Below are 12,114 nucleotides of genomic sequence, written 5' to 3'. Positions count from 1 at the left end.
TGGAAGAGACCTCACAGATCATCAAGGCCAACCCTTTAGCACAGAGCTCAAGGCTAGACAATGGCACCAAGTGCCACGTCCAATCCTGCCTTGAACAGCCCCAGGGACGGCAACTCCACCACCTCCCCGGGCAGCCCATTCCAGTGTCCAGTGACACTGTGATATTGTTAAGGAAAGGTTTGAATCTGGGTTAGGAGTGAATTGTTATGAGGCTGATGTGAAATGATATTAAATAGTTTGTTAGTTATACAAAGAAGATTCCCCCAAACTTATTTACAATTAACACAGGCAGATTCTATTATGCAGAAGGGCGACGAGGCTGGTGAGAGGCCGCGAGCACAGCCCTACGAGGAAAGGCTGAGGGAGCTGGGATTGGTTAGCCTGGAGAAGAGGAGGCTCAGAGGTGACCTTATTGCTGTCTAAAACTACCTGAGGGGAGGTTGTGGCCAGGAGGAGGTTGCTCTCTTCTCTCAGGTGGCCAGCACCAGAACGAGAGGACACAGCCTCAGGCTGCGCCAGGGGAAATTTAGGCTGGAGGTGAGGAGAAAGTTCTTCACTGAGAGAGTCATTGGACACTGGAATGGGCTGCCCGGGGAGGCGGTGGAGTCGCCGTCCCTGGAGCTGTTCAAGGCAGGATTTGGACGTGGCACTTGGTGCCATGGTCTAGCCTTGAGCTCTGTGGTAAAGGGTTGGGCTTGATGATCTGTGAGGTCTCTTCCAGCCCTGATGATACTGTGATACTGTGATATACAGTCAAATTAAATGCTGTAGGAAAGGTGTTTAGATGACGTTTGTAACTGGAGAGTCTGGCAGCACAAACTGCCGCTGAAAGGTTAAGCACAAACGTTCACAACTTGAGCAAAGAGAGTTCGGTTACTCACTGCTTGAGGGTCTCGACATTTGCGCTCCGAGCAGTCGCAGCCAGGTGGTGGACTTCACACGGTAGGATGTGATGAGGCTGTGCTGCTTGTGTAGTCCAGACTGAGCACAGCGTCTGAGACGGCCCACGGACACGACACAAGTCTTGCGTGGCCTCAGGAACTCATCGGGTGGTCAGCAGCCGCCCGGGCAAAGCAGGATGCAGCTTTGCGGGCTGGGGCAGTGCGATCGAGAGCTGCGTACAGCGAGGAGTCAGCCCTCGGGCCGGAGCGGCGGGCAGAAGCGGCGGGCCCAGCTCCCGGCGTCGCAACTCGTTGCTAGGCCGTTTCTAGGTGGTTACCTATATTCAGGCTCGACTCAGCTCAGCTAAATAGCTGTATCCCGGCCTAGGGGCAAGCTGGTTTCAGTCCCTCGGCTCGATCCGGCAGGGTCAGGGCTGCCGGTCTTAGACAAGTCCCAGTACGCGCGGCGCGAAGTGCGGCGGCACACAGAGGCAGTGAGGCACACAGAGGCTGTAAGGCACACACAGGCAGTAAGGCACACACAGGCTGTGAGGCACACACAGGCTGCAAGGCACACAGAGGCAGTAAGGCACACAGAGGCAGTAAGGCACACACAGAGGCAGTAAGGCACACAGAGGCAGTAAGGCACACACAGGCTGTGAGGCACACACAGGCTGCGAGGCACACAGAGGCAGTAAGGCACACACAGGCTGTGAGGCACACACAGGCTGTAAGGCACACAGAGGCAGTAAGGCACACACAGGCTGTGAGGCACACACAGGCTGCAAGGCTGTAAGGCACACAGGGGCAGTAAGGCACACAGAGGCAGTAAGGCACACAGAGGCAGTAAGGCACACAGAGGCTGTAAGGCACACACAGGCTGTAAGGCACACAGAGGCTGTAAGGCACACAGGCAGCGAACCGAACAGAAGCAGCGGCAGCAGCACACAAGCAGTTTGCCAGGGTTTGAAGCCTTTTGATGAGCGTCTTTGACCAACAGCAACAGATAAAACCACCCCTAGAAACAATCCCAAGTTATTTCCCAATAAAAGGATGCTGCACAGGCCTAGGATCCTGACCTCTCTTTCTCAGAAAACAAAGCGAGCCGCAAAACAAGGCCGAATGTGGAGCCTGTGGTAGACTGAGAGGCGCCAAAGCTTTGTCTGCTTTCCCGCTTCTTTCCCGCGGGAAGAAGAAGCAGGAAGGAGGAGCCAAGGTGGGTATTAGGCCAGGTGTGTGGGGAATGTAATGGATATGTATTGTAGGCATAATTTGGACCTTCTACCACAGATACTCATGCCCTTTCTGAACGGTGAATGTTCTTCTATCTTCTGTGGGACAGCTGAGTTGTTTTTTCAGTTCTGGAGCCTCTTGTCGTGTTAGGCAGCAGATGATTGGAATGCTCTGAAGCCACTGCTAAGCACCTTTGGAAGGTGTTGACGTCCTTTGCTGCTGAGCTGTGACATGGTAGTGACATTTCCAGATAGTTGAAGAGTAGTTCTTAAAATATTTTTTTAATCCTAGAGGCTTACTGCAATGTTGAACTTGCTGCATTGGAAAGAAAAAGTGTAAGCTAACAAACAAAGAGAAAAATAGCTCTCTTTTAAAAGTGATTTGAAATAGCTCTCTTTTAAAAGTGATTTGAAGTAGCTCTCTTTTAAAAGTGATTTGAAATAACTCTTTTAAAAGTGATTTGAAGTAGCTCTCTTTTAAAAGTGATTTGAAATAACTCTTTTAAAAGTGATTTGAAGTAGCTCTCTTTTAAAAGTGATTTGAAATAACTCTTTTAAAAGTGATTTGAAGTAACTCTCTTTTAAAAGTGATTTGATTTTAAATGTGGCCCATCAAATTTAGCATCTTTTTTGATAGTAAAGAAAAATGACAACCCATCCCCTGATTTTTGATGCCTAGAGTGCTTTCCTCAGGGCAATTACAGATTTCTCTTCCCATTGCAAAGTGTTTTGTTTAGATAGGATCTGAATAGAATCATGGAATCAGTCAGGGTGGGAAGGGACCACAAGGATCGTCTAGTTCCAACTCCCCTGCCATGGGCAGGGACACCCTACCCTAGATCAGGCTGGCCACAGCCTCATCCAGCCTGGCCTTAAACACCTCCAGGGACAAGGCTTCAACCACCTCCCTGGGCAGCCCATTCCAGGGTCTCTCCGCTCTCCTGGTGAAGAACTTCCTCCTCACATCCAGCTTTGCTCCATTCCCTCTAGTCCTGTCACTCCCTGAGAGCCTAAGATGTCCCTCCCCAGCTTTTTTGTAGGCTCTCTTCAGATACTGGGAGGCCACAAGAAGGTCACCTTGGAGCCTCCTCTTCTCCAGCCTGAACAGCCCCAACTCTTTCAGTCTGTCCTCACAGCAGAGCTGCTCCAGCCCTCTGAGCATCCTCCTGGCCCTTCTCTGGACATGCTCCAGCACATCCACATCCTTTCAATAACTTCAGAACATCAGTGATAGAGTTGTTTTAGTTCTACCACTTACAAAAAGCGATCTTGAAATCCTGTTTTGGTTGTAACATACGTTTCTCTGACAGGTTGTTTTTCTTAAGTGCTTGCAGAAAGATAGAGGAGGCTTACAGAAGGGACTGTTTAGTTCTAAAATGGCAGTGATTTCAGTATACATGTCTTACTTTTTTAAAACTGCCTTTCTATGTTTATTTTTTTCCCACTGTGACTTGTCACACTGCTTGATTTTTCATGCCACCTCCACTATATCTTTCCCATTGTGTGTATCTTATGACTACCTTGTTCCTTCCTGCAAAGGGTTAACCCTCCTGGGGGAGTGGTCTTGACCCTGTCCCCAGGTGGACCTGACCCCTCCCAGGGGTGGGTCCAAACACTATCAGATGTGGTGGTTAGCCCACTCCCACTTCCTATCTAGCCCTCCCAAGCTGGTATAAAACACAGAGGAAGGTGCTGTTTTTGTTTCTCTCTCCTTGCCTCCTGCTTGCTGGTGTTGCCATCCTGTTTCTTGCTGCTATTTGTTTTACCATGTGGCCATAAACCTTGAGGTGGGCAAACTATTCCCATCAATCTGGTTGTATTTACATATTTTGTATCTTATTTTTCCCTTCCTTATACCTTTTGTAACTTCCCTACCTCATATACCTTTTATTTACTGTTAATTGTTCTTCTTTTAACTTCAAAATTGAAGTGCAACTGTTTTTTTGGGTCTGTTTATGTTTTCCTCTCTACAGCTAATTCCCCTTTTTTGGAGAAAAGAGGGGGAAGAGGGAAAGGCATCCTATAAATTGTTACTGGTTCTATTAACTGTATTTGCGTCTCTGGGAGATTTAAGCTAGAACAGAGACAACTACCTTGTTCCTTCTTCTAAAGCATTTGGAGTAGATTAATGCTAAGGTCAGGCTGTTAGGGTGGGTGAATTCCGTGCTCTGCCTAAATTATAGGCAGAGAACTGATCTTAATCAGTGATTCCATTTGAAATAGACAAAATCTGTCCTTATTTAGCTACTAGTATGTGAGTATGTATGTGAAGTAGATAAAACCTGTCCTTATTTAACTACTAGTATGTATGTATGAGAAGTAGATAAAACTTGCCCTTATTTAACTACTAGTATGCGAGTATGTATGTGAAGTAGATAAAACTTGCCCTTATTTAACTACTAGTATGTGAGTATGTATGTGAAGTAGATAAAACTTGCCTTTAGTTAACTACTAGTATGTGAGTATGTATGTGAAGTAGATAAAACTTGCCCTTAGTTAACTACTAGTATGTGAGTATGTATGTGAAGTAGATAAAACTTGTCCTCATTTAACTACTAGTATGCAAGTATATATGTAAAGTAGACAAAACTTGCCCTTATTTAACTACTAGTAAGCAAGTATATACAATTCTATATTGCACTGATGGTGCGAAATCTAGTGTGGTCTTTGGAGGCTCAACTTTTTAACTGTCAGACCTAAGGGTTTTTCTGAAGTAAGGAGAGAGAAAAGGGGGAAAGAAAAAGATAAATAAATAAGATAGATTTGTTGGTGAATTGTGAGAGGGTTGAGGTTTAGGTCAACACTGAAAACTTCTTGTGCTCTGTTCTGAGCCTGCTTTGTGCTTGATTTATACATAAGGACAGGTTGTTGGGTTCTGAAGACGTTTTGCTCTTGTCCTTCATGTAAATACTTCTGTTTCCTTTGGATAGCTACCCAGAATGGTCTGATATATTAGATAATCCAGCTTCATCAACACCAATTTCAAACTGAAATGACCTTGCTTTAATGGAGCTCTCCACAATATGCAGAGTGAAGTTTGTGCTGTTATTCATCAGAGGGTATGAAGTATACTATTGCAAAGATACACTGTATCTTTGTATCAATTTGTATGAATTTGTATCATTCACACAAATGAATGGTTATGAGAATTTTATGACCTACTCATTTCTTTAATATCTTAAGTAGGATGAAGCAATTGGCTGAGTAATTAGATCTTAATGGGACTAGTGGTCTGAGTGAGGGGAGTGTAACTGTCTTCATTTAGTCTAAATCTGTCCTTCTTAGAAATTTACTGTCTTGAGAATTTTCCTTTCAATATTGCAGAACTGATATTAGCAACATTACCTATATATATATATAATGGTTTGGAAAGGGCAATGGCAGCAACAGCGAAAGTAATTTTAACAAATAGCATTGCTGGGTTTGAGCATTTTGAGGGCACCTGCATATTTTCAGCAACCAACTTGAATTTTCTTTTATCCCACCTCAGGAATTTAAATCTCTGTGGTCCAGCAGTTAGGGTACATAGTTTTAGTTTTAATTTCCTACTTGAGATATGCAATATAGGGATGTAGTGATGAAATGAATCCTAGTTGCATGGCCATTTGTTTGTTAGCATTCTCTAATTGTATCTTCTCTTTCACTCCTATTCCTTCATATATTTTTTTCTCCTTTCTTATAGTAAGAGCTCTTTACCTGAAGAGTTTACTTTTAGCTGATGTATCTTTTCTGTAAGAATTTATTTTGCTCTCACTTTTTCCTTCTCATCTGTTTCCATCTGATTCTTACTAGTCTGTTAGCAGATATAGTTTATATTTACTTTCATTCCCATTTGGCCTAAAAATACTTCCATAGATGTCTCTCTTACTGCTGTGTGTTTTGAAGTTTTTAACATCTTCAGGTCATCTAGGTCTCTTAAATTTATGTAGCACTTTGTCACAAGAGCAGTACTACTTTAGCTGTTACAGTCTACAATATTTTGGCTGGAAGTAGCATCTTAGACCAAAAAAATATAGCCTGAAAGAAAACTTGCAGCTTGTAGGAGTATATGCTTTTCCTAATACGAAAGAGAAACAGCAATCTTTAAAACTGAATACCAGTTGAAAACAATTATTCTAACTTAATTAGCTGTGTTACTTAGACCATGGGATAATGGATAATTGGCATCTGTGTCTGTAAGGAGGTGTTAACCATGTCTTTACTTTTCTTCCCGACTTACAGGAAAGGACAAAGCAAATTTATCATCTATGGGACGTTGTTGGTTAATGGAGGGAAATTGCAGTGTTCTATAAAAGCAGAGCCTCTACTGAGTACATAATTGTGAGTATCCTCTAGTGTTATGAGTTGTACTTTCCAGTTCGTCTGGGAATTGGTTCATCTTTTACAGGCTTTTTCACATCCTCCCTGGGATGGGGGGGGGTGGAGATGGGAGTCAAAGCTGACTTGTGCTAAATACCTTTCCCTGTGTGGTTGTGCCCTTCACTGACTGTCTCTGCAAGGTTATTGTGAGTATGTTGTTTAAGTCAAGCCATTTAAGGAACATTATTTGGTTCTCTGGATGATGCACCCTGTTTTTTTTTTTTGGACTGGATATCTGGCAGGTTGTTTCTGTTGTGGGAGATATCCTCTGCTGTTGTCCACTTTCCTGCTTCTTTCCTATATGTAAGCTGGTCACATTTGATGCATGTCATGTGTTGGGGAATTTCATGTTAAACAGTCTGTTTAAAAAGTAGGAGTTTCTGCAAAATATCTCTTAAGACTGAAACTCCTTCATGTGTTTTATTGTTGTAAAAAAATTGTCAATGGGAAGTATTTCTCCCAGAGCACTGTTCTAGGCAGGTAAAAGTTTCTCTAGGTAGCTGAGTGGCATTACAACAGTTCTCATCAGAAAATCATGATATTTAAAAGAATGTCTCCTATTATTTATACAATCACACACAGAAAAAGGAATATAGAATTATTAATTAGAACAACTGCTGCTGCTTTTATAATAATAATATCAGAAAGTAGCAATTCTTGGTTTGTAAGAAATGTATTGAACTCGTTCACCTTATTGAGTTTTTGGAGGTAGAAATAAATCTGAGCAAACTCGTGATTGTTTTCTGTCTTTTAGAGTGGACAGGAAAGTCTTACAGGAGTTTCAGGGCTTCTAAGCCTAAACTGGGTTTTTTTCTGTCTTTAGAATGACAGTTTGAGTACAGACCACTACTACAATAGGAGGAAGAAAGATATAACACTGTTTTAAAGTTTGTTGTAGTGGGTAATCTTAGAGCTGCTTGTCAGCTTCCATGGTGCAGTCTTCCCATTTCAGGATTACTATCTCCTTTCTTTTGTCTGCTACTATCTACTGTAATTACTACTTGATGGTTACAGGCAGCATGGATTTTCTCTTGGAAAGATAACAACCTTTTTTCTGTTCTACAGTGCTTTCTGCTTTGTGGTCAGTAAACATCTTTGTTTTGGTGTGACTAGTATATGCAGTTAAACTTAACTGTTTGCAACTCATAGGCAGCTTTGAAATGTCCTGTTAAAAATCTGACAAATGTATGTATCCAAAACCTATTTCATTTTGCTGCCAAATAATCTTTTTCCCATAAATCTAATCTTACCTTGGCTGGGAATATGATTTTAACACTGATTATTATCCTAAATAATGTATTGAATTTTGATTGAAATAGATTCCAGGCACAGTTTGGCCATCATCAGCCTGCTGTATTTTGGGCGCAACTTTAAGCCAATCCTATTCAAAATATGATAGCAAAAATTCTGTACTACTAAAGAATCTTTGAATCATGGAATCAACCAGGCTGGAAGAGACCCCCAAGATCATCCAGTCCAACCTATTGCCCAGCCCTGTCCAATAAACTAGGCCATGGCACGAAGTGCCTCAGCCAGGCTTTTCCTGAACACCTCCAGGGATGGTGACTCCACCAGGTCCCTGGGCAGCCCATTCCAATGCCAATCACTGTCTCTGCCAACAACTTCTTCCTAACATCCAGCCTATTTCTCCCCTAGCACAACTTGTGACTGTGTCCCCTTGTTCTGTTGCTGGTTCCCTGCAAGAGGAGACCAACCTCTACCTGACTACAGCCTCCTTTCAGGTAGTTGTAGACAGCAATGATGTCACCCTTGAGCCTCCTCCTCTCCAGGCTAAACAACCTCAGCTCCCTCAGCCTCTCCTTACAGGAATGTGTTCCAGACCTGTCACCAGCTTTGTCTCCCTTCTCTGGACGTGTTCCAGTATCTCAACATCTCTTGAATTGAGGAGCCCAGAACTGGATACAGGACTCAAGGTGTGGCCTGACCAGTGTTGAGGACAGGGGAAGAATATCCTCCTTTGTCTTACTTGCTACACAGGTCAGGATGCCATTGGCTCTCTTGGCCACCTGGGCACACTTCTGGCTCATGTTCAGCTACTCTCTACCAGTACTCCCAGGTCTCTGCCTGGCTGCTCTCCAGCCACTCTGACCCCAGCCTGTAGCGCTGCTTGGGGTGATTGTGCCTCAAGTGCAGAACCCTGCACTTGGCCTTGTTAAATCTCGTCCTGTTGCCCTCTGCCCACCCATCCAGCCTGTTAAGGTACCTCTGCAGGGCTCTCCTACCCTCCAACAGATTCACACCTGCTCCTAGCTTGGTGTCATCTGCAGACTTACTGATGAAGGACTCAATCCCCTTGTCCAGATCATCAATAAATATATTTTTATATATAATAATTGATATATAATAAAGAATCATAGAATTCTATGATTCTTTATTATATATTTGCTTTAAAATTTATGAATGTAGGAAGCTATCTTGTTCATATGTTACAGAACATAACATTTTCTTCATAAACTTGCAATTCTGCATAGGCAGATGAATTCTTAATGTCATCAGTGAGCTTAGTCAGATAAAGCAGTGAAACCAAAAATTCTTATCCACATTTTGGAAATCTGAATTTTCCAAACTATCCTGAATAAGGATACAATTGTCTGAAATTGCATACAAGTGAAATTTATGGCCTAATTTCAGTATTATAAATAATAGAACTCCCAGTCTTCTGGCTCCCAAGGTCTGGAAGAACATAAAATTTATTAGGTGAATTTGCCTAATAATCTAATATTTTTCTTTGCATGCTTCCCTATGCCAAGCCAACTTTGGCAGAACTGCGTAGTTCAGCATGTTTCATGAATGTTCAGCTACATGAGCAGCAGCAGAGCAACACTCTGAGCAGTGTATATTACACTGAGATTTTTGGGTTTTGAAAACAAAAGTTACAGAGATAAGGGCCAGGAGATAGAACAAGTCTGTATGAGGAGGTAAAGTGGAGAGTGAAAACACAACGTAGGCTCTGTTGACCTGCTGCTCCTGTGGACCCATTGACAAGGAGACTGCATTTGGCAGTGGCTTATGGGGGGAGCAGCCTCACCTGATTCCTACAGCACCTCTCAAATGTCTGGAGCAGCTAAGGGCTCAGGCACACTGAGAGCAAGCTGTAGAGCTGAAACCAGTATGCTTGGACCCAGAGAAATTTTCTGCTATAGGCAGCACATTTCTTTTTTCCATGTGAAACTCTCTGTTCAACCCAAAACACACCTTTCAGTAAAAGGAGTATCTTAATAATGCAAATAAAGGTTTATGAGTTGTTTCCTCTGCAGTAATGTTGAGGGTTTGTTATAATATCAGTTTTAATTTTTTTTCCTTCCTATGCTAACTTAGCAGGGCAAGCACACAAAGAAAACACCTCAGGCTCTCTGGAGGAAAAATACCTGAGACCAACACTGTGCTGGATTGAGGCTAGCTGAAATATTCTAGTGAAAGAAATTAGATTATAGGATGTGGAAAGGAAACAGTAGTGTTGTCTACTTAGCTCATAGGCTTGCTGAGATGTGTAAAACTAAGAACACAAAACATAGGTAACAGAGTTGCAGTGGTGCTCTGTTGCAGCTGGTGCTTGTACTTTTCTCTCTGGCCTGCTTTCTGTGTAATCCTTCTGCTTTCCAACACCCCTGGATGTTCCTCCAAACTCCCCTTCCACGTAAGGCAAACTCTGGGAAAAAATAGAGGGGTGGAAAGAAGGTGAAAGGATGGTTGGGAGGACCTCCTGGGGACTCTGGTTTTTGGGAGGGCTGTTGTGTTTCTGTATTACCTTTTAACTTGTATATTTCTCTATTTAGGTGTATGTATTGTAAATATCTGCATGTGTATTGTATGAAGCTGTAGATATAAAGCTTCATTTCTTAATTTCCAGACTGCTGAATCTAGTCTGGGTGATTCATAAGAGTGGAGGAATGGGTAACACCCAAACCATCACAAACACCAATAGTTATTATCCTGGTAATATTTATAGATATTTCTGCTGCAACATACTCTCCTCAGTAATAACATGTCCATCTGTTATTGAGGACAAATCCAACAGTATAAATAAAACCAAATAAAATTAAACGAATTTACTATATCTGCCAAACAGGTGAAAATAGAGAATTTTGTCTGACAGTCATTTCCCCTTGTGAGATCGGAAAGCTGTTTACGTGTTGAGCCAGCAGTTCTGGACAGGCATCCACCAGGAGAGAAAGTACTCTAATTTTGCAGGAAGTTTAGCCCACTTAAAATAACCTCTTCTACTAATGTGGTGTTTTATTTGCCTTCAACTTTGCTTCTTTGCTCAAGGCAGAATGCACAACAGAATCTCCTTGGGCGGTGCTCTCCTTGATGATTAAGCCATGAGAATGATCATAGAATCAACCAGGCTGGAAGAGACCCCCAAGATCATCCAGTCCAACCTATTCCCCAGCCCTATCCAGTCAACCAGACCATGGCACTAAGTGCCCTATCCAGTCTTTTCTTGAACACTTCCAGGGACAGTGACTCCACCTCCCTGGGCAGCCCATTCCAATGCCAATCACTCTCTCTGGCAAGAACTTCCTCCTAACATCCAGCCTAGAACTCCCCCCAGCACAACTTGAGACTGTGTCCCCTTGTTCTGTTGCTGGTTGTCTGGGAGACTTGAGCATCTCCCATATGAAGAGAGACTGAGAAACCTGGAGCTGTTTAGTCTGGAGAAGACTGAGAGGAGATCTTGTTAATGTGTACAAATATCTGATGAGTGGGTGTCACCTGGATGGAGCCAATCTCTTAGCTGGTCAGCATCAATAGGACAAGGAGCCATGGCTACAAATTGCAACATAGAAAGTTTCACCTCAACATGAGGAGAAACTTTTTTTACAGTGAGGGTGACAGCACTGGAACAGGCTGCCCAGAGAGGTTATGGAGTTTCCTTCTCTGGAGACTTTCAAAACCCACCTGAGTGCATTCCTGTGTGAACTACCCTGGGTTATCCTGCCTTGGCAGGGAGGTTGGACTGGATGATCACTAGAGGTCCCTTCTAGCTGCTAAAGTTCTGTGATTCTGTGGAGCTCAAAGCAATAAGATGTGCTCTTTTTTATTGTGGAGTGATAGCTTGAGAGATAGAAAGGATGCAAAAAATAATTTGGTTTAACATTGTTTATGGTTTCATCTCTGCCTGTATTAATTCAATTTTAGTTCATGTACTGTATCTTTGGGACATACAACTGGCTGCACTCTTGTTAGTGGGGTCCTTGTAATCTTCCAGTCCATTTTTGTTTTGGCACTCAATTTGTTGCTCTAGTAGGTCTATCAAACCTTCTGACAGCCAGATCTCAGCATCTGGAAAGCTGACTATTTTTAATTTTAGGAAGAAAACACTGTTAGAGATGATTTTCACTACAACTGTTGATGATTTTCATTATAAGGGTGAGTTCCAGATAGTGAATAATTCAGGTCTTTGGGAAGCAGTCTATACATCACACTAGGTGATGGGAAAACTTTATCAGGAGTAGAATGAAGCCTAATGCTACAGAATACAGTCTCCAGATAATTTTGTTTCCATAAAGTGAGCAATAGTCTTAATTGTATGTGGTAATACACATACAATTGTACCAGGGCTAATTAAATGTCACCTTGCTTTAGGTAGATTTGTTGCATGTTAGACTCTAGATGTA

General features: G+C 42.7%; 1 long non-coding RNA gene across 6 annotated transcripts in view; it reads left to right on the top strand.

Moving 5' to 3' along the window:
• The first annotated feature begins 3,831 nt into the window (after positions 1-3,831).
• The window catches only part of LOC135179971 (uncharacterized), a 158,660-nt gene continuing 150,377 nt past the window's right edge, over positions 3,832-12,114 (top strand). For 4 of the 6 annotated variants that reach the window (XR_010304213.1, XR_010304214.1, XR_010304217.1 and 1 more), the window contains exons 1-2: positions 3,832-3,900; positions 6,335-6,433. This is a non-coding gene — a long non-coding RNA (uncharacterized LOC135179971). Of the gene's footprint in view, positions 3,927-5,048; positions 5,173-6,334; positions 6,434-12,114 lie in introns of those variants that run through there. The other 2 variants (XR_010304216.1, XR_010304215.1) reach the window with 2 other exon arrangements.

This window comes from Pogoniulus pusillus, chromosome 12, assembly GCF_015220805.1.
Source record: "Pogoniulus pusillus isolate bPogPus1 chromosome 12, bPogPus1.pri, whole genome shotgun sequence".
Classification (NCBI taxonomy): Eukaryota; Metazoa; Chordata; class Aves; order Piciformes; family Lybiidae; genus Pogoniulus; species Pogoniulus pusillus.
Note: the sequence above shows the minus strand (reverse complement) of the source record. Positions and strands in the feature narration are given on the sequence as shown.